Source organism: Lissotriton vulgaris, chromosome 7 (genome assembly GCF_964263255.1).
Source record: "Lissotriton vulgaris chromosome 7, aLisVul1.2, whole genome shotgun sequence".
NCBI classification, from domain to species: Eukaryota; Metazoa; Chordata; class Amphibia; order Caudata; family Salamandridae; genus Lissotriton; species Lissotriton vulgaris.
Window position 1 is genome coordinate 1742054522 of NC_141695.1, and position 24053 is coordinate 1742078574.

The window sequence follows — 24053 nt, forward strand, 5'->3', positions numbered from 1 at the left end:
AGGCCGAATTACTGTGTTCCTTCGTTTTTGTGTGGAACTTTTTTTTTATCTTCCCCTGGCTGCACTCATTTATGATACTTCTACTAAAGCTGTTCACTCTCTTTAAGCCCCATTCACTGCCAAAATAAGACCTGTTCCCTAACTATGCTGGAATTCTTGCTTTTTTAACACTTATTTGTGTAAAACAGCTTCACTAGCCTTAGAACTTTTGTGGCATTTCAAATTCATGCTTCAGTACCTTTATTTGCATTTTGTTGGCATTATCAGATTGATTTTTTTAACTTAATCTATTTGGTCATTATAATCAAATTCTAAATGCTGTAATGTGTGTTAAAAATAAAGTAAATATACAAGAGCTATACTATATTTTACTACTAAACAGGCGGCCACAAGTGCATTTAACTTGTAGACAACAGGGTCATGATTTCAATAGTGCAGCAGGTGCAGTAGCACCGGGTTAACAAGTTGTCAGCACTCCTCTACACACCGAATATTGCTATATTTGACCTCTAAACAAGTATTCGTGATTGCAGTTTCCTTGCAGTTAAAAGGGACATGATTTCAATAGGGTGGCAGGTGCAGTAGCACTGGGACCAAAAGCTCCAGGCACCCCACAAAACACCTAATATTGCTATATTCTATTCCAAAACAGGCATCCACAAGTGCAGTTCACTTGCAGACAACAGAGTCATGATTTCAATAGTGCAGCAGGTGCAGTAGCACTGGGACAAAACGTTGAGAGTACTCCTCTACACATATAATATTGCTATATTTTACAATTATACAGGCTGTCAAAATTGTAGTTACATTGCAGTTAAAAGGGGCTTGATTTAAATGGTGCAGCAGGAGCAGTGGCACCAAAGCCAAAAGTTGTCATAACTCCAGTAAACACCAAATATTGCTATATTTTACTAATAAACAGGCAGTCACAAGTGCAGTTGTCTTGCAGACAACAGGGCAGTGGCGCCCATCACTGATTGGAGGTAGGGGGCGGGTGTGGGGGAGGATGTGGGAGGAAGTTAGGGGGAGAGGATGCAGGGGGAAGCGGGCATTAAAAAATATATATAAACTTACCTTCTCACTGCTTCCTCACCTCCATAGTCCTCCCTCGCTCGGCCTTACCAGAAGCACACCAAGGCTACCAGTCACCCAATCACAACGCTGCCTTAGCAGCATTGTGATTGGTCTGAGCACTGTGTTTTGGCACTCAGACGCTGACTAGGGGCCTGGGCATGTTCTCCATGTAGGCTGGAATGCAACCTGCATGGAGAACATGCAAAGTGCGCAAGACTGATTGGAGCTGCCGGGGAGGGCCGGCCAAGCAGTCACTGTGCACTTTAGGAGGGTGCTACCACTCCTACCCTGCCCCACCCCTAACGAAAAGCACTCAGAAGTAGGAGAAAATAACATGATAATAACGCAAGTTATTATCATTTTATTTTCTCTTTGTGTTACTGCACAAAAGCAGTGGGGTGAGCCTCCTCTGCATTAGTGGAGGAGCCGCCACTGCAATAAGTTGTATTTTGAAAGGTGCAACAGGTGCAGTGGCACCGGGCCCAACAGTTATCAGAACTCCTCAAAACAACTAATATTGCTACATTTTACAACTAAACAGGCAGTCATAAGTGCATTTATCTAGCAAGTACTAGGGTCATGATTTCAATATTGCAGCAGGTGCAGTGGCACCAGGACGAAAAGCTCCAGGCACCCCACTAAACATCGATTATTGCTATATTTTACAACTAAACAGGCAGTCACAAGTGAAGTTATCTTTCATCCACTAGAGTCATGATTTTAAGGTTGCAGCAGGTGCAGTGACACCAGACCAAAAAGTTGTAAGAACTCCTCTAAACACCAAATATTGCTATATTTTACTACTACCCAGGCAGTCACTTTACAGTTGAAAGGGGCTTGATTTATATGGTGCAGCAGGTGCGGGTGCACCGGGGCCAAAAGTTGTCATAACTCATCTAAACACCAAATATTGCTGTATTTTGCTACTAAACATGCAGATATCTTGCAGGCAACAGGGCCATTATTTGAGTGCTGCAGATGGTGCCGTGGCACCAGGGCCAAAAGTAGTCAGAACTCCTCTAAAAATCTACTATTACTATATTTTACAAGAAAACAGGCTTTCATAAGTGCAGTTATCATGCAAGCACTAGGGTCATGATTTCAATATTGAGGCAGGTGCAGTGACACTGGGACCAAAACCTCCAGGCACCCCTCTTAACACCTAATATTGCTATATTTAATTTCTAAGCAGGCAACCACAAGTGCAGTAACCTTGCAAACAACAGAGTCATGATTTCAATGGTGCAGCAGGTGCAGTGACACCAGGACCCCACTATCACCTAAAATTTGCTATATTTTACACCAGCCCCAAAAGTTGTCAGAATTGCTCTGAACATCTAATATTGCTGTACTTTATTATTATAGAGGCAGACACAATTGCAGTTATCTTGCAGTGAAAAGGGGTTTGATATCAATTGTGCACCAGGTCAAGTCGCACCGAAGCCAAAAGTTGCCATAACTCCAGTGAACAACAAATATTGCTATATTTTACTAATAAACAGGCCCAAAGCTCTAGGGGCCCCACAAAACACAGAATATCGCTAAAGTGTACTAATAAACAGGCAGTCACAAGTGCAGTTATCTAGCAGGCACTAGGTCCATGATTTTAATGGTGCTTTAGGTGCAGTGGCACCGGGGCCAAAATGTTGCCAGATCTACTCTAAGCACCAATATTGCAGTGGCGGCTCCTCAAGGGAGTGCTGTGGGGCGGTGAGGCGGGCAGGGGAGGGGCAGGGTGGGGGGTAGTATTCTCCGGCATACGGCTGAACGGAGTTCAGTAAATAAATAAATGAATAAAACAAATTACATTGCGCGTGCTGCATCCCCATTTGGCGTCACAGCGTGCACAATGTAATTTGTTTCTTTTATTTATTTATTTACTGAATTTCGTTCGGCCAAATGCCGGAGTTTACTACCTTCCACCCTGCCCCTCCCCTACCCCGCTGCACCGCCCCACAGCACTCCCTCGAGGTGCCGCCACTGCAACATTGCTATATTTCACTACTAAATAAGCTGTCACAAGTGCAGGGACCTTGAAGGCACTAGGGTTATGATTTCATTGGTGCAGAAGGTGCAGTGACACTGGGGCACAAAGCTCTAGTATCCCCTTCAAACACCAAATAGTGTAATTTTTTACTACTAAACAGGTAGTCACAAGTGCGGTTACCTTACAGGCAATAGGTGCATGCATTGAATGGTGCAGCAGGTTCAGTGGCACCGGGGCCACAAGTTGTGATACCTCCTCTAAGCACCAAATATTGCTATGTTTTATGACTGAACAGGCAGCAACAAATAAAGTTATCTAGCAGACACTAGGGGCATGATGTGACTGTTGCAGCAGGCGCAGTGGCACCAAGCCCAAAAATTGTCCGAACTCTTCTAAACAGATAATATTGCTAGTACATCAATTCATTCTATTTTTCCCTCTTTCAATTTAATTTTCAAAATGTTACTATTACTTACACGTTTGAAATCTGTCTTTGAAAAGGAGGTTGGTATGTATGTTTAGCACAGAGATACTCTTAGCAGTGTTCTAGGAGAGTGGAAGTGGCCATGACATTTCAAGACCCACTTGTAAGCATTAGTACTAACTGTGTGTGAAAAATCAGTAAAGTTTATTTCTAGTTTCATTTTGTATATTCCTTTTTATTTATTTATTTGTTTGTTTATTTTTGTCTTCATTCACCTCAGGTTGACCTTCCATAGATACTTTCGAGCTGTTCTTGCCTTTATCTATGAAGGGGGGCCAGCCCACAGCTTAGTTTCTGCCTTCTTTTTTAATACCAGGGTGATCAATGACCAGGCAATGAAGTGCATCAAGAGGCCTAATCATAGGACATGTCTCCTAACACCTAGCCCTCTAATTCCAGACATTATACCAAGGGTAACCAATATTTGTTTCTCTTTTTACCCAGATCCACTGCTACTTACAATGAATTTTATGGACTGTAGCCAATCAATGAACAAAGGTGGGTGATCGCTTACCCATTTGTTATAAATCTCCCTACATGCTAACAACATCGAAAACAAGTTCGGGAGCGCATTCCTTTGAAGACTGATGGGGGGGGGACGCATACCTTTGAAGTCTGATACCGAGGCTCAGACAAATGGTGGTGTGTGAGCAGCTTTCTTTCAAGTCTGATGGGGGTGCGGGGGAGCAAATGGCAAGCACGTGCCAGGCGCACATGCACTGGCCATAACCCGCATTCCAAAGCCCTCTTGGTAAGATTTTCTGGTGGCCCTCTATATCTCTCGCATAGCGATTGCTTACGCAATAGCTAGGCGAGACCTAAAAACGGTAATTTAATCTGATTTCTTCTAACTTTTATTTGCCTTTCCAAAATCCCAAAAAAGACGAGAGATAGGCTAACCTGAATTTGTATGCCAAGAATGACAGATAAAGCCTTACTCACGATCTCCCACAATATTTGCACTCCCGGACATTTCTCAAACAGATGCACATCCTCTGTTTTCCTTTACTCACATTTAGCATAGGTTACCACTCCACCTTTTCCCAGCTTCAACAACCTGAGTGGAGTCCAATACACCCTATGGAGTGAAAAAAGATGATTCCTTCTTAAATTGGCAGGTTTAACTACACTATAAACACTGTAAAGCAGACTCATGAAACTTGCAATACGTTTTCCATCCTGGGCTCCAGCAAGTGATTTCTCCACAGCTCTTCCCGTAGCGTGAAAACCTCATCAAACAAGTTGATCATCAGCCAATACCGTGTTCAGATTTTCTTGACCTTTGGGACACCCAGTGTCAATTTTTCTTACAGTTTGCTTGATCCACCCATCTTTGTACTAAGAGTCTGAAACCAACCTTGCATTTGAAGATATTTTAATTTTGAAACTCTATTGCCCGCCAACTCACAGAGCTCATCCCAAGTTATCAGCTTACCATCTATGACTAGACGACCCTATCTCTGAAAGCCAGCATCTTTTAGTGGGAGCGCCGATTTATCCTTATACCATTTAGGAGAGCCCGGAGACTCCCAAATAGGGACAAAATTACTGGAGTAGGTAAGATTTGCGATTTTCTTGATGCAATACCATATTTCTGCCATGCATTGCAGAACTTTCATTCTCACCTTCTTATAGTACTTGGGATCACCACATTTGTGCATGAAGCCGGAATCATCCCTCCTGTTGTCTCTCAACATGGCGCTAAACATTCTACCTTTTTGTGACCTTTCCGGGCTATCAAGTAACATTGTCCAATTCTCCAATTGGGAAGCCCAAGCATAGTATCGCAAATCTAGATGTGACAGGCCGCCTTTCTCTTTTTTCGTCAGTAGTTTCTCCCATGCAATACGTGGTCCCTTTGAAGCGCAAATGAAGCTGCTAACCTTCCCTTGTAATTTCTCTAACCACTCGATCTTAAAAGGTAGCAGTATTGCATTAAATAAAAAAGTGAACTTTGGGAAAATGACTAATTTAACCAAATTTGACCTTCAAAAAATAGTTAAGGGTAAATGAGACCAACTCCACATCAGATTACATACCTCTTTCTTATGATGTCTTGCGTTATTTTGACCCCTAAATATCTTATCTCATTCCTGACCTGCTCCTTTCCTCCCTTAATATTCCAGGCCATTATTTCTGTTTTGTCTTTTCTTTGTTAATGGCATATCCAGCTACCTGGCAAAGTCTGAGTTTGTCAACCTATCAATTATTGAAAGTGTAGCCTGTAGATCTGATGTATAGATCATAAGATCATCTATATACACAGCTACCTTTTTTCCAGTTATTAAATCTAAAAGGAGGTATACCTATTTCCTATCTGATTTTTCTTGCCAATGGTTTGATGAATAAATGAAATAATAGCGGAGACAGGGGGCAGCCTTGTCTTGTGCCTCTATTTATTCTGAAGGAGGGAGTCCATTTGCTAGGAGTTTGGCACACGGGGAGTGATAAATGAAAGCTAGAGTCCTACAAAATCTACCTCCTAAATTGAAGGATTTTATCATGGCTTGTAGAAATACCCAGTTTACTCCATCAAACGCTTTTGCAGCGTCTTTGTGTATTCTGTCTGCAAAATATTCTAATCATTTTGCAGCAGAGCGAGGCTGGCATTGGTTTCACGGCATGCCTAACCAAGTTAACGAGCTTCTAATAGTAGGTTGCTTATTGCTGATTCTATTTGACCCTTCAAGTACCTGGCTTTTGGCTGATTGATGGTATTTTAAATGAATTCTCATGGAACACACAGTGCACATCACTCCAGGATGTGGCTTATGTTGGCATGTTTCTTGTGTGCACAGTGATTTATGTTGTTTGTTTAGGGCTGCTGACAATAGCACAGCAGATGGTGATGACTTGTTTAGATTCGAAGGTTTGATGTTTGATTCTAGTAATGAAGTTCTTCATTCTTGTGGGGTTTTTAGGTCGAGCCTAGGCAGCACATGCGCTGTCTCTGGACATGCTGTATCTCTTTTTGTGGGCTTTCACCACACCTCTCACTTTCATTTGTTCCTTGGACAGCCTTTCAAAATTCCTTGGGTTTGGTAGGTAAATGCTTTACTTTTTCCCGCCTTTTGACTGTTTTGTTCCTGTCCTGAAGAATTACCCTGTTACATGGATTATTTCGCATCAGCTATATATATAGTGTTGCACACTATGTTCTCCTTTGCGTCTGTTTCTTATCGTATTTTACTGTTGGTGTTCCAAGCTCTGCTCCTATCTCTGAGCGCTGCCTGTTGTCCATGTTGTCTTTGCTCCCGCCGCTCTCCCTTATCTGTCTTGACCACATCCTATTTCTTTTCTAAACGTGTTTTTTTTAAATAAATACAGCTTTTTAAAAATTAGTATACACGGGCATTTCGCAACTCCACCGTCCCCCAGCACACATGCGAAGCCTGCTGCTGGTGCTTCCTGTGTTATTGGAAGGGTTAACCTTCCCCACCCCCTGCACCCATTTCTTCAAATGCCTCCTTGAGGGCGGCGTGGCTTTCCTCCTGCTAGTTATTGCTATATTTGCGTTGCCTCTAATTTGCACCCATGTAAGCTCAAATGCTGCTCCATTAGCTTGGAGATCCCCCCCCAAGAAGCCTTGTTTGGGAATGGATCATCATCAGGGCATGGCAGTCAGCGGCCTGCTTCTTAGATGATGCAGCTGTTTGTGTGAGAGTTTAGCAGCTGGATAGCACCGAAACAGGACCTTTCAGCTTCAAGGCACATGGTTGCAACTCCTGGACATAGCTCGGGGGGCTGTCTTGGAGACTCTAGGATTGTGCAGTTGCTTGGCTCTCAGTTCTTGCAGGATGGTGTTCCTTGACCTGCTTTTGTGGCCCTCATCCTGGGAGAGAGGTGGCTGTAGAACATCGATATCGACGGGGCACCCGGTCAGCTGCCTGAAAGGATTTCTCCAGTCCATATCTGGTTCTAGTGCCCAAATCGTACAATGGATGTAAACGTGTCACATCGCTTAAATCCGCATTAATCCTACGCTTGTGATCTACACCGGTTAGGGTGGTCGGTGGTGGGAGGCAGACATGCCCTCTGTCGGGGCGTGGATGGCAGCTGAAGGGCTGGCATTCTTTCTTTAAACGCATCATTACGGCTGTTAATTTGTGTCTTAGGTTCTTCGTCTCACTCTGCTTCTTTTTGTTTGCAAACGCTGTTCCTCCCGGCATTTCCCCTGTGGCTTTCCCACCTTCCCCATCTCCCCACTCTCTAGCGTTGCTCCATGCCGCCTTTCAGTTGCAATTAGTTGATGACCCTCTACCCCCCTGTTTTGTTATGCAGCTTTTTTTTCAGCAGGTTGGCTGTTCCAATTTGCTCTAGAGCTGCTCCCTTCTCTCCAAAGCACCCTTGTGTGCTTTCTATTTTATTAATTTACTGCTACAAGATTTCTGTCCATCATGCTGGAAGGATAAATTTAAAACTATGCGTCAACTCCTGCCCGGTAGGCAGGCAGATAATGTTACATATGTGAGTTTGTACAAACTGGGCCCAAATTTTGCTATCTTATTTATGCTCTAAATGCAGACAAGCCCTGTGTGGTGCCAGACTTTTCCTTTCCATAACCAATAATGTTGTCCAACCGGTTCAAGGTAAAATAATCAAGACTAGAAATCCCAGAATTCATTCGGTCGTCAATAAATGAATGTGTTGGAAACACAGGGCCTCCTCTGCCCTGGAGTCCTGGCTAACCATTCAGGAGACTAGGGTGCGGCGGCCCAGCGCCTTTTGAGTCTGTCCAAAGTCGCGGGTGTTCACTGTTTAGGCCCAAACACATTGCATGCGTGCCATGCCCTGGGGGAAATCTCGCTGTCTCCCTCTCCTTTCTTTACTGCAGAGATTGCAACAGGCTGGGGTCACAAGTGAGATCACACCTTGGCTCAACCCCGGATGCCTGGTGTGATCTTAGGAACATCAGATGCTCCCCTTGCATTCCTTGAATAGGAAGAATGCGGCTGCCCTCGGCCCACCCAGGGGGCTATCATAGGTGGGCGGCCCGCTTAGTGCCATTTGGGCACCAAACCGCCCCCTCTGAGAAGGTGACTCGGGGAGAAGTCCCCCCCTTCCTTGTCAGTGGTGCACTAGGGGTATCACTTCCTGGTGACATAGGGACCATGGGGAGGGTATATATGCCTCCCCCGGCCATCCTGGGGTCCACTTTGCACCAGGCACGCTGTCTCCTACCCTACCGGTTACCGGAAGTAGGGTGGCAAGCAAATGTCATGGAATGTTGTTATGTTTTCCTTTTGTGTTGCAGGCAGAGTTACAGGGTGATCTGGAAGCAGAGGGGTACAGAGGGGTACCTCTGCGTGGCACAATTAGTCCTTCGGGCGGTTGTGGGCCTGAGCAACCGGGGGCTTGCCTTGCTCCCTCCGCCCTGAAAGGGGCGTGAGTAATAGGGACCAATGTGTCACGTGATCCGGAAATAAGATTACCCCCTTAAGGTGTAGCACTGTCTGGGTTCTCCACAGTGCTTGGCTCATCAGGCGGGTATTGCAGCATAGGGTGGTCGCAGCTGCCTGCCCTTGCATCACCCGTAAATTAACCCACCAGATTGCATACTTTTGTATGGAATAAACCTGCAGCAATAATTTTCCAATCAAAAGTTGTGTTGTGTTTTTATTTATTCAGCATGCATGCTCAGTGGTTTTGTGGGTGGGGTGTGTTGCCAATATTGGCACTAAAGGAAACACCAAGGTACATGAAATCCACACACTGCCAGGGCTGTTCAAAAATATTCTTAAATTGCAAGACTGACACAAGCGACATTGTAGGCCCCTTTACCTATAATGTTTTATTTGTTTTTTTGTTGTTGCTTTTTTCCTCTGTTTGGATCTTCTGTTTAATTATCATTAAAACCTCGAGCTTTCTGTGTCAATAGACGTACAAAAAATAAAGTTTTAACTCTCTGAATTTTTAAACTAAAAAGTAATAAAGGCAAACGAACACCGTCTGCACCCACTAAAGGGGGGCTAGCAATAAAACAAAGTTGTATTTTCCCCAAAAAATGTACACAAATAATTGTTGTGAAGCTATTATACACATTTTCGGTGAAGCGTCACCGGGAGTATCCATGAGTGGGGGCGTGGAGGGGGTGCTGGGGGAGGTGCGCCCTAGCACGGTGATTCACTGCGCTACAAGTCCCCTTACTAAGGGGCATATTTACAAGCCCCTTGCGCCGCCAGTATGCCACTTGTTCCCCATATTAAAAGTGACGCACTGGCGGCGTAAGGGGTTTGTGAATAAGTTCCAGAATATATTGGGCAGTTCTGGAGGCCTCGGATTCAGCACTGAGATAGTGTCTGAATACAAATTCAAAACAGTTATATAATGTCCTTCAGGGTGTCACGGTCGGAACACTCCTAATCGAGGCCTAGGTGCTTAATGGGTCAAGGGGGTTGCTAGCCTGGTTTTTCTGGTTTAACCCCTTCCATGCTGATGACGAACCCCAGCCGTCATGCACTACGGTGCTCGTGTGCTGATGACGGCTGGGGTTCGTCACGGCCCGCCCCTGTTCGTGTTGTTTACAGCACACCAGGGGAATCGCGGCCGCATGGAAAGGGATAAGTCTAATGGCGAGAAGCGATTCAGAGCCCAGTGGGCGCTTCCTCGTCTGGCGTTTGATCAGCCCTAGGGAGACAGCTTAGCCCTCAAAAGCTTCCAAAAACAAATTTGATATCCTTTGTATAGCAGCCACACTCTGCTTTTCTTCAAAGAAACTATGGGCCATATTATAAAGAACGGCGATATCATTATCGCCGCTTTAGCGGCAGGAAACTGCTGCTCAAGCGGCGATAGGGGGCTTAATAATATGCCCTTGTGAATTCCCATAGAAGCCCAGATTCTCCTGTGCGGGACATCAAACCTGGGCATCTATGGGAATTCACAAGGGCATATGATCAAGCCCCCTATCGCCGCTTTAGTGGCAGTTTCCTGCCGCTAAAGCGGCGATAATGTTACGTTCTTGATAATATGGCCCCAAATTTCACATCGAAATTTTTTAAAACGAAATACAATTGCAATTTGTTTCCCCATGCATAATGCCAGTTCCAGGCTTCAGTGCTGTGTTGCTGGCGGCAGGGGTTCATCTGGTAAACTTTCAAATTAAAACATAACTTTAAACAACAATGCCTGGCCCAAACAAGGCAGTAGCTGAAGCGGTCTGTCCAAAGTCTGGATGTTTGGTGTCGATTACTCCTTCTGGCAACACCTAAAACTGTCTGCAGCCAGAGCGACAATGAAGCAGTCATGAAAGAAAAGAATTGTGAGGTTGTGTGCCAGAGAATTAGAATCAGTAAAATAATCCTCCATTAGAATATAAGAAGTAAACAGGGTTGATTACAAGGTCGGCCGAGCAGCTCTGAAGTCTGATGCGCACCCCAGTCACCCCACCATGCCATATGTGACAAGCCGCTTTTGTCTTTTTTCTCTGCATTCTGCTACTTGCAGGGCTTTAAGTGGGCCAGGTCTCACCGGGTCTGAGCACCGGCAGTTTTTTCAAGGGGGCCTCGAAACGGGTCTCTATCGGGCTGGGTTATGTGGCCTGGCAGAAGCGGACTGCAGTGACAGCTGGCACATCGATGTGCGCGTGCTCACAGCTGCTCACTTCTCACTATTGGAGAAGTTACGGCATGACGTCATGCCAGGTGAGCGTTGTAGGAGAAGAGGCATCACTGATAGTCTTTTTCACTTTGGATTTCCATTCTCTTTTTGAAAATCAGGAGCAGCAGCATTGTCGTGGTGCCACCAGGGCTTTAAGTGGAAGCTTTTTCAATATTATATACAAGCCATAGTTGCTGCTTAATTATCTTATGCAACTAACAACCATTGACAAACCCAATAGTCCTGACTTGTTGTAGGCAGGCCCGGTTCTAGAGGGTGGGCCGGGTGGGCCAGGCCCACCCAAACATGAGCCTGGCCCACCCAAACACGAGCCTGGACCACCCAAACATGAGACTTGGCCCTCGCAGTGAGCCTGCCACTGACGTACAACGACAATAACAGCTGTTCAGATAACTGGTGATTTACGATACTGCTGCAGAGCAACCATTTGTCTTTTGGTCGTTTTTAAATGCAGATAAACTGAATTTTATGGGAATAGCTCAGTGGGTTACTACCTCTGTCACAGATATCCTTGTGTTACTTGCAGTCCAAAAGTTACTATCCTAACATAGGACAGTGGCCTATGAAATGTCATCAAGGAGCTACATACAAACTTCGCTTTTTTGTGTTGATATGGTTAGAGCTTCTACATACTTTCAACTTTCTAATGTTACTAAAAAGAGTTTTTTTGGCCAGTTGTACCTTTTTATCAGTAAAGCCAACCCCCAACCACTGGAGTACTCTTTAAATCTTGAGTTTGTGCTTCCCCAGAACAAACCCTTGTAAAAAATAATTGCCTACCAGTATGGATGACATGTGCTTTCTACACCTTGTAATCCTCATGGTCTTACGTTACATTCCCCGTAGACCGATTTATTGTCTCTGTATAATGTGTGCGGTTATGTAAAGTACTGTGACACCCCACACTGATGTGAGTAGCGCTGTACAACAAATGGAATGGATATGAGAGAGGGGCAATGGCGAGTTGAGGGGCACTAGTGGAGGGTGGCAGTGGGGGAATTCAAGTAGGGGGTCATGGGGTTGGGGGCTACGGAGAGATGAGGGGCGCTGGTAGAGGGTGGCAGTGAGGGAATCCGAGGAGGAGGTCACGGGGTTTTGGGCTACGGAGAGATGAGGGGCGCTGGTAGAGGGTGGCAGTGAGGGAATCCGAGGAGGAGGTCACAGGGTTGGGGGCTACGGAGAGATGAGGGGCGCTGGTAGAGGGTGGCAGTGAGGGAATCCGAGGAGGAGGTCACGGGGTTTTGGGCTACGGAGAGATGAGGGGCGCTGGTAGAGGGTGGCAGTGAGGGAATCCGAGGAGGAGGTCACAGGGTTGGGGGCTACGGAGAGATGAGGGGCGCTGGTAGAGGGTGGCAGTGAGGGAATCCGTGTAGGAGGTTTCGGGGTTGTGGGTTACGGAGAGATGAGGGGCGCTGGTAGAGGGTGGCAGTGAGGGAATCCAAGGAGGAGGTCACGGGGTTGTGGGCTACGGAGAGATGAGGGGCGCTGGTAGAGGGTGGCAGTCAGGGAAGCCGGGGAGAGGTTTATGGGGTGGAGGGAGGGAACTACAGAGAGATGAGGGGCACTAGTGGAAGGTGGCAGTGAGTGAGTCCGAGGAGGAGGTCACAGGTTGGTGGGAACTACGGAGAGATGAGGGGCGCTGGTGGAGGGAGCAGTGAGGGAAGCAGAGGAGGAGGTCATGAGGTGGGGGGCTACAGAGAAATGAGGGGCACTTGTGGAGGGTGGCAGTTAGGGAATCCGAGAAGGAGGTCACAGGGTGGGGGGAACTATGGAGCAATAAGGGGTGCTGGTGGAGGGTGGCAGTGACGGAATCTGAGGAGGAGGTCATGGGGTGTGGGGGAGCTACGGAGAGATGAGGGGCACTGGTGGAGGGTGGTAGTTGGGGAGTCTGAGGCGGAGACCATGCGGAGGAGTGGCTACGGAGAGATAAAGGGCACTGTTGGAGGGTGGTAGTTTAGTTATCTACAGAGAAAGAGGTAAAAAAAAGAGGTCAAAAAGACTTTTGCACCGGCACTAAAGCTGGCTGATTAGAACAACTGTGGAGCATACTTTAACATGCATGCTAATTACATTTACTGCTATATTCAATGTTTCAAGTTTGAAGGTGATTTTTTTTTGTGTTGACATTTTTTATTAAAATTTGCAGATGAAAATACGAATACAAATGTAGTAATAAATCAGAATAATATTATGATAAATGGAAGAAAATACAAATGAGAATAGTACTCACATAAGGCATAACAAGTATGAGGGAACAAAATTAACATACATTCCATAATCCTATATGTGGTAAGAATAGGAAGAATAATAGGTAAATTATACTATAGATGAAAAGATAAAGAAAAGAAAAGAAAGAAAAAAGAAAAGAGAGGAGAAAGAAAGGAGGAAAAGAAAAGAAAGGAAGAGATTACCAGAGTAACAATAACAGATAATAAGAGAAGTGGAACAAAGGAAGGGGAAAAGGCATCAATAGGAAAGTAAAAGGGAGGGGATCATAGAGAGAATAGAGTTAAGCAGAAACAGTATGTGCAGAAGGAGAAAGAGTAGGAGCAGAGTCATCGTCCACAGTGGTTTCCAGGAAAGGGGACCACATTTGGAGAAAAATGGAAGCCTGATCTTGTAAAATATAAATTGTGCGTTCATGGAAAGTTGTTTGCGTCATTGCCACCAACCACTCTTCCTGAGAAGGAGCCGAGGGGGATTTCCAGTGGCGCAGTGTGCAGTAACAGTAATAATGAAAGTCGATCTGAATGGTGGCTGATATGGGGCTGGGGAACACGGTCCACTGTGAAATAAGGTGTAATGGAGAGGGGTGGTAGAAAAGTGGATAATCAAGCCTGTAAGGGAGCGTGCTGCAGAGTCGGGGGTCAGGTGGAGGTAGTAATGGAGAGGGTTTATCCCTGAAGGCTCGCACAGAGGGAGCACCAGTAGTGTCACTTGCTTGATACGCCCACCTTAGAAAACTCCCCTTCCCATCAAAGGGACATTACATGGAAGAAAAGCACTTTTGAGAGCGATAACATTTAAAAAGAGACTTTGAAAAGAGTGCGTTTTACTGTGCCTTGTAAGACTAAGGAGAGAAAGGAGGGCCCAGAAGCAGGCCTGGCTAGATATATAAGCGATAAATCAAGGCAGCAGTGGCCCACCCAAATGTACCTTTGCCCCACCCAAATAAATATTCCTGGAGCCGGGCCTGGTTGTAGGTATGATGTTACTTGTTGTATCATATATCTGGATGCAATGACAATCAGCAAAATACAAGTCGGAGGCACCATCTGCTGAGCACACATTTTTAGCTTACATGTTTTTAAGCCACGTACTTTTTACTTTAGCCACGCCCCTTTGAGAGACCCCACAGTTTTTTCATCCCACGTAAAGCCCTGCCTCTTGTTTCTGTAGTTCTGTACTATCATAAAGGCAGAACAAGTCCCAGACTACAACGCAAGGACCGAGTCAGAAGCCCTTCCAGTCCCCATCCACATCAGGGGCAGCTTTAGGGCAGTGCGACCGGTGCAGCCGCACTGGGCGCTGACCTCTGGAGGGGGCACTGAACTCAGGGGGGAGCGCTGTGCTTAGCAATACCTTAAGATTGGAGAGATGAGAGGCACTTTTGCCCGTGGTAATGAGAGAATCTGAGGAGGCAGTCATGAGGTGTGGGGGCGCCATAAATGATTGTCACACCCAGCGCCACCAGCGCGAAGGCCAGCCCTGTCCACAGTTATTAAGAGAGCTGAAAAGCGGCTCCCCTCCCCCACCAGCATCCCGCCCCACATTGAGAGAGTGATCGGTGTACCAATGGGGCGGCCTGCACCTCCCGTCACACCTGGCAGCACACACATGTCCAGGGCAGAGCTCCATTCTTCATGGACACTGACCCATGTCGATGACGGAAGACATGGGCCCTTGAAGAGCAGAGGCGTCAGAGCGGCACCGGACGATCAGGGCGCCCCATGAGGTCATGGTATATAGTAAAAAGCCATAAATCTGTAATTATACCTGCCACGTTCTTTTCGATAAAAGGCTGTACCTGCATACAGAGAAATAACATTTGCCAGCAGCGAAGGCGCCCTCAGAGGCCTGTGATTCTAGGCTTGAATCTGTCCAATGGAACGTCGTGCGATCGCTCAAAGGCCTGGTGTATGGCCGACTCTGCCCCAGCGCTACTAACATCACCGAGATATAGGACGCACCGGCCGTGTTTTCTTTTAATAGTCATACACATAATGCCTGGGTTGACTGACTCGGTACCATTCCTAACAGCCTCGCATATGAACGGGTCCTTTGAGTAAATGTCGACAAACCTTTATAGACCGGCTTCTCACTGCTGCGGCGCTACGAGGCTTTAGGAGGCACCTGTTGCGCCCCCAGCCCAACCAGCCTTAGGGCGGGCTGGCTGCGACCTGTGTGTGGCATTGCTCCAGGGTTCCAGAGGCGCACAGCGTGACCAGGCCTGCTCCGAGGGATCTACTCTCCCGGGCTAGACCCCCAGCCCGCCGGAGCCTGACGCAGCGACCCTGCGTGACGTGTCCCTCCTGATGCGTCACAGATCTACCAACCTGACTCTTGATTGGCAGCCAGCCTTTCAGATGCCAGCTGAGGGCGTGACAGATTCTACTCCAGTCCTTTCAAGTGTTCTGACTTCAGAGACCAGCCTTTCCCATAGAAGGGGCTGACAAAACAACTGCTTGTCTGTAGCCTTACATCTGCCTGGCATCTGGCCGATTTTGACCCAGCCCTACCAGCCTTAGAGAGGGCCTGCCTGGTCAATGTAAAGGGGTGCAGCTAAACACGTATACCAATTACCTGTAACTAAGGCAACACCAACCACACGTGGCTGGTACCCCGTAATGGAAAAGCTAATGTACGTGTGTATAAAAAATTCAATGAAAATACTTTGAAATAAAAAAAGAGAGGGCCTGCCTGTTTGATGGCCTCTGCTTTTAGCCTGACATTTGTGCAGGGCTTCCTCCCAGCCCCCAGATGTTGGCAGCTACGATTTTGCTCCCCTACAAACATTTACATCTCATCCCAGCTCCTGCTTCCTGTCATTTCATTTGCATAATCCATGTGTTCTGGTTCAAGCTTGTTTGGATAAATTCCCTGCCACTCTGTGCTCCCTGGGCGAGGAGCTGCAGGAAGGCGACCGACTCTCTCTATGGAGAGGAAAGACTCAGAACCCAAGTTTCCCTTCCCTTGGATACCGAAAAGATGCGGTCCCCATCACCCTGTTTCAGTTTCTCAGCTGTACACGTCTATTCTGTTTCACCTAACTAAAAATACTCGCTGGGTACCACTTCAAAATTTGTGCAGCAATACCGAAGCACCAGAGAAGAATCACCTCAGCACCAGCACAGCACCAACCCAGCATCACTCAGCACCACCTGAGCATCAGCACAGCATCACCTGAGCACCACCAAAACATCCCTCAGCACCACCTGAGCAGCAACACAGCATCACCTGAGCACCACCAAAGCATCACTCAGCACCACCTCAGCATAAGCACACCACCACCTCAGCACCACCTCAGTATCACTTAGCACAACCTTAGCACTAATGCAGCACCACCTCAGCACCAGCACAGCTTCCGCACACTATCACCTCTGCATCAGTGCAGCACCACTTCCGCATCAGCACAGCACCACCTAAGTGCCACCTCAACATCAGCACAGCACTATATCAGCATCAGCACAGCACCCCCACCGCATCAGTGCACCACCACCAGCACAGGCCCACATTAGCGCCAGCGAAGCCCCACCTCAACAGCAACACAGCACCAACACCACACCACTTCAGCATCAGTGCAGCACCAATTGAGCACCACCAAAGCATGACATGAGCACCGCCAAAGTATTATTCAGAACCACCTCAGCATCACTCAGCACCACCTCAGTTTCACTCAACACCACCTGTGCACCACCTCCGCATGAACTCACCACCACCTGAGCACCACCTCAGTATCAATCAGCACGACCCAGCACTAGTGCAGCACCAGCTCAGAACCAGCACAACATCAGCGCAGCACCACCTCTGCATCAGCACAGCACCACCTCAGTATTAGCACAGCCCCACCTCAGGGCCATCTCAGCATCAGCACAGCACCACCCTCTCATCAGTGCACCACCACCAGTGCAGCACCGACTCAGCATTAACACAGCACCACCTCAACGTGGGCACATCACCACCTCAACGTCGGCACAGCACCATCTCAATATCAGCACAGAACCATCTCAGTATCAGCACAGCACCATCTCAACCTCAGCACAGCACCACCTCAACATCGGCACAGCACCACCTCAGCGCAGCACCATCTCAATATCAGCACAGATCCATCTCAGCATCAGCACATCACCACCTCTGCATCAGAACAGCACCACCTCAGTATTAGCACAGCCCCACCTCAGGGCCATCTCAGCATCATCACAGCACCACCCTCTCATCAGTGCACCACCACCAGTGCAGCATCAACTCAGCATTAACACAGCACCACCTCAACGTCGGCACAGCACCACCTCAACGTCGGCACAGCACCACCTCAGCGCAGCACCATCTCAATATCAGCACAGAGCCATCGCAGTATCAGCACAGCACCATCTCAACCTCAGCACAGCACCACCTCACCATCAGCACAGCACCATCTCAGCCTCAGTACAGCACCTCCTCTGCATAAGTGCACTACCACCAGCGCAGCCACACCCTAGCACCAGAATCGCCCCACCTCAGCACCAATGCCGCACCACTTCAACATCAGTGCAGCACCATCTCAACATCAGCACAGCATCACCTCAGCACAGCACCAACTCAGCATCACTCAGTACGACCTAAGCTCCTGCGCAGCACCACCACCTCAGCATGGCTCAGCAATGCCACAGCGTCTCTCAGCACCACCACAGCATAAATCAGCACCACAACACCATCACTTAGCACCACCTCAGAATCACTCAGCAACACCTCAGAGTTAGCCCAGCGCCACCTGAGCACAGCATCAGCATAGCACCCCCTCCTCATCAGTGCACCACCACCAGCACAGCACCACCTCAGCACCAGCGCAGCACCAGCACAGCACCACCTCAACATAAGCACAGCACCATCAGCACAGCACAAGCACAGCACCACCTCAGCACCAGCGCAGCACAAGCACAGCACTACCTCAACATCAACACAGGACCATCTCAGCATCAGCACAGCAGCACCCTCACATCAGTGCACCACCACCACCAGTGTAGCTCCACCCCAGCAGGAATTCAGCACCAACGCATCACTACCTCAGCATCAACACAGCTTCACCATAACATATCACCAACACAGCATCACACATCACTGCCTGAGCACCAGTGCAGCACCACTCCCCCAGCCTGATTCAGCACCACAGCCTCACCCAGGACCACCTCAGCATCAATCAGCACCACCTCAGTATCATTCAGCACACAACCACCTCAGCACTACCTCGGCATCACTCAGCACCATCTCAGTCTGCCCTCGGAATCTGGCATCTGTTGATTCTCCTCTAGTATCCGTCCACTGCCTGTGTTGTAATTCAGGTATTATTTCCCAACCTCCACCCTCCCGTTGTTTATGCCTCTCATAACATAAAAAAAGCTATAACAAGCAAGCATTAGAACAGACAGGAAGAAGTTGCCAACATTTCAAGACCAAAAAAACTAGAAGACATTTTTAATGTTAATTCTTTTGTTAATAGGGTCGTTCAGTTGTACATAATGCCTTCTTGGTTATATATTAGGTAATAAAAATGCTTACAATACTTCTTTATTATAACCATTCAACATGCTGCTGAGCAGCCACAATGCTCGAGAACATAGCTTAAAGACAATGGCAAAGCCAATAGCGATGTCTTAAGACTTATAAGGTCTCAAAGGATAAACCTAATAGCTATGCCAATGCTTGTTGTTCTTTGGTGAGAGTGTGTTCAGTGCTTGGTTACACATTTTTAAATGATTTTTAAGTATCTAATGATTTGCTGTACTTTGGTTGCCTCCTGATTCTTAGAAGTTCTATGTTCAGTGTGTACAGAAGTCGGGGTTGACCTGACCAATCTTTCACAGTGAGGTCATGCTAAGCAAGAATTATTGATATAATAAGACAGAGCATGGCAGTCGTGTCTCCAGAAGTAATTTTTTGGGGGGAGGGGAAAAGAAGGGACCACAGATAAAACTGATTGGGCCACCTTCAATGGGCAATCATGGAGACGGTGCATGTGTTTTCAATATATATGTTACCTAGTTGAAGGCGGAAGCCGAAACTCGTTGGCGTTCCATGTTGGGTGTTGCTGCTTAATGAAAATAGCAAAATAAACATTGACTGAGCACCTGAATATCGAGTAGCATCTCTGTTGGAGTTACGGGGGAAGTGCAGCCGAATCATCCGAAAGTGGTGGTTTTTATGAAGGAAGATATGTGTATATATATATATATATATATATATATATATATATATATCTATACTACTATTATAAAGAGAGAACAGACACCTTTCGGCAAGGTAAACTCGGGAACCACAGCGCCAATCCACACACCCAATACATTGTTGTAATCCTTAGGGTGTGTAGACGGACATGGGCTGAATAAAATAAAAATAAAACGTAAATTAAAAAATGTAAGTTTTAAAACAAAGTAGTCCCCTAAAACAAGCGCCGGCCGCGACGTAGCGCTGACCGTGACCTACACCTGCGTGCTGACGTCAGGAGCGGCGTCCGGGAACGTGAGTGACCTGCAGTTGGGTTTCCAGAAGCGGCAGGCCCGGCTCGCTGGTGAACCACTCGTTCGTGCCCCTGCCAGCATGTCCACATTTCCGTCAGCTGCTGCCTAAAAGCCACCTCATGCTTTCATTACCCTGGTAGTCTGCCTGAGCTACGCGCGCGTCTATCTCCTCGCCGCGCGCTCCATCCCCGAGTGCCGCCTCCCCTTCCCCACACACTGCTCTCAGCCCTGATCCCAGCTGGGATGCTCGCAGCTAAAGACCCCTGATATGACTTCCCTCGCCGCGGCGCGCCATTAGGACCAGCGAGGGGCGCCGCGCACGTCTTTAAAATGTAGGGAAAATATCTGCTGTTGTTCATGTGAACCATTAAAAAATCATGTATTTTTTCGCACCGAGTATGTAATGTTTACAGGGGGAATTAAAAGCTCTACCGGGACCGTCAGACAGCTTGATTTGGCACAGCTGCAGCGCAGCATATAGGGGAGTTGAAAGTGCCACCTGTTAAATCAGGAATCGTGCTTTAGCCCAAACAGTACAACAGCCATACCCACATCCGTGCTTCACATAGTTGAGGCGGGCCAGGCATACTACGACGCACATTCAGAGATGCCAAGCAACTCGAGACCCTCTTCTTTACAAACAAGTAGGCCACCCATGCGCTTCGTCGGCGGTAGAAATGAAAAATATGAATGACTTGTACAATAAAATGCGGGCAGCAACACTTGACTTTCCTGGCTTTGGCACTTTCTTGCTGGCCGTGCTGCATAAGCATGTTTAGGGCGAGCAGGGGGCGGGGCCTGTGCAGCGAGACCAGTAAGTGCCAGAGCCAGGAAAGCCAAGTGTTGCAGCCCGCATTTTAAAAGACTGCCGTAGGTAGTGATTAGGGCCGGCTGCTCGGTTCTGACAGATGACGGCTCTAAGAAGAGGGTTAGGCTGTAAACTACTACTTAGAACTGTCATCCGCCAGAGCCGAGCAGCCGGCCCTAATCACTGCCGCTTCCTCAATGACATGTAAATTAAAATGCAGGGTGGAGCACTTGGCTTGCCTTTCTTTGGCACTTACTGGCATCGCTGCACAAGCCCGACCCGCTGCTCACCCTTAGACTTTAAGAATTGTTTGCTGGTTGCACTGGGAACTTACAGTGGTAAATGTAAGCAGTCTCTGCCTTGCACGTGACGGGGAAAAAATGGGATAGTTATCTTGACTTTTGATGTCCATTCGACCCATGCAGTGACCCCCAGACTCTGTAAAAGAGTATGCCATGAACAGTGATGACGAGTCACTAATTTGCTCAGCACATGCTCTCCTCTTTCAACGTGGGGCCCTTCAGTTTCTAAACTAAATCACTCATTTGCAGGGGTTCTGCCATATTAGTTCAACCTTTGAGACACTGAGGTTATGTCATCCCCAGAAGAGAATGAAAGAGAAATGACATCAAATGTTCATGCACACACACACAAATGCATAGGTGTGTGTGCACACACAGACAAGCACACATACATACTCAAGCAATTAAAAGTTTTTTATTAAATGACTGTAATATTTTTATTTTGTTATAAATATATGTATAATACCTTCATCAGCTTCATCACAATGTCAGGGAAAAAAACTGGAAGTACTCCCAAGGTAGGGCTTACATCCCCGCACCTTTCAAAGAAAAAGTGATATAATGGGGAGCCGTGGCCAATGGGCAATTAGGTCAAGGGAGCCGCAGGTCGAAAAAGTTTGGGAACCACTGCGGTCTAGAGAGAGACCGGGAGAGAGGGAGGGAGGGGAGACGAGCAAGATCGACAGGGCTACTCTCAGCGTCCGACTCAATCTCTCTGGCAAGCTGGCGTCAGGTATCAGAGTGGCCGAGCTTTGATTGGAGAAATCTCTGCTTTAGCATTATTAAAGCAGAATTTATGCGTGAATGTGATGACACACGGTCCCGAGCCCGGGTTTAAATTCAGAAGTGAAATAAAGTAAAAGCTAAAAAAAAAGGTCTCCCGTTCCTCGCTCTCTGCCCACATCCGCCTTTTAAGGCGCACGTTTCCCGCCCCCTCCAAAGGTGGCAGAAAGATAATCCCTCTGTGGTTCTGCTGGGATGTACAGGGAGGGTCAAGGACATGCCAGCTGGAGACCGCTGTGAATTGCTTTTTACCCGTAAAAGGGATGCGTCACTGGAAGCATGCAATTGGTTTCTCTCACACAAACAAACAACATTAATCTCCAGGCACCCAGAGTAAGGTGCGCACATTTATCAGAAGCATGCTACAGTGCAGGTCGTTGCAATCTGCAAAGCAGTGTGGAGATTCAAGGTAGCTTCGCTCTCTGGGAATCTGGGTCACTGAGCAGTCCCCTTCTTACACCCCTTTGCCTTTCATGAATTATAGGAAGGCCCACTGGAGTTATGTGACTGTGGGGCTTCAGGGCTTTTCGCATAATTGTATATTTGCCGCATTTGCCTCATAATCCATCCATCATCTGCCTCATAATCTGCAGAGTTTAACAAAAAAGGTTTCTAGCTCAGTTGAAAAGTTAGAAAAAACACAGCGACATGTTGCCACGCGGTGGAAAGACCTTCGCAAACATTGACTGGTCACCTTTCTATAACTTATTGCTATATTTGGGTGTTAAACTGGTAGTAATAAGGTACAACTAATGCACAGACAGTGCTATCAAGTTTAAAAATGTCAAAATCTATCTATACTACTATTATAAAGGAAGAACTTTGCACCTTTGAGGCGGGTAAACTCGGGAACCACAGCGCCAATCCACACAAATATGCTTTATTTAAAAAATTAACATTAAAAAAAATAGTAGTCCCTTTGAAGTAGCGCCTGCCGCGACCTGCGTCCTGACATCAGGAGCGCGGGGAGGAGCGGTGTCATGGAACGCGAGGAGGAGCGGCGGACATGGTGCGGGGGAGGAGCGGTGATGAACGGCGGAATGGTGGTGAGGACCGGCGGACAGGCGGGAGGAGCGGTAAGCGGCGAGGAGCAGCGGAGCGGTGAAATGAGGAGCGCGGGGGAGGAGCAGCGGCTGAGGTAAGGCTCCGGGCAGACAAGGGTCGGGGCAGGCGGGGGTCGGGGCGGACGGGAAGGGCGGGGGCCCGGACTGCTTGACAATGTCGGGGCGGGCGGGGGGCCGGGCTGCTGCACAATGTGCGGTGAAATGAGGAGCGCGGGGGAGGAGCGGCAGGTGAGTTAAGGCTCCGGGCATGCGGGGGGCGGGGCAGGCGGGGGTCGGGGCGGGCGGGGGACGGGGCGCCGGGCTGCTGCACAATGTCGGGGCGGGCGGGGGTCGGGGAAGCCTGATTGCTCCCGGACAAGGTCGGGACGGGCTGCTAGTATATATATATATATATATAAATATATATATATATATATATATATATCCAGCCCGTAAATGATTTCAATAATCAAAAAGGATGCCGCACTCCAGAGATCCGTATTCCAAAGATTTTATTCACACCACTAACACCAAGGCGTTTCGACACAAGGTCTTCATCACGATTGGAGTGCGGCATTCTTTTTGAATATTGAATATATCTATACTACTATTATAAAGAGAGAACAGACACCTTTCGGCAAGGTAAACTCGGGAACCACAGCGCCAATCCACACACCCAATACATTGTTGTAATCCTTAGGGTGTGTAGACGGACATGGGCTGAATAAAATAAAAATAAAACGTAAATTAAAAAATGTAAGTTTTAAAACAAAGTAGTCCCCTAAAACAAGCGCCGGCCGCGACGTAGCGCTGACCGTGACCTACACCTGCGTGCTGACGTCAGGAGCGGCGTCCGGGAACGTGAGTGACCTGCAGTTGGGTTTCCAGAAGCGGCAGGCCCGGCTCGCTGGTGAACCACTCGTTCGTGCCCCTGCCAGCATGTCCACATTTCCGTCAGCTGCTGCCTAAAAGCCACCTCATGCTTTCATTACCCTGGTAGTCTGCCTGAGCTACGCGCGCGTCTATCTCCTCGCCGCGCGCTCCATCCCCGAGTGCCGCCTCCCCTTCCCCACACACTGCTCTCAGCCCTGATCCCAGCTGGGATGCTCGCAGCTAAAGACCCCTGATATGACTTCCCTCGCCGCGGCGCGCCATTAGGACCAGCGAGGGGCGCCGCGCACGTCTTTAAAATGTAGGGAAAATATCTGCTGTTGTTCATGTGAACCATTAAAAAATCA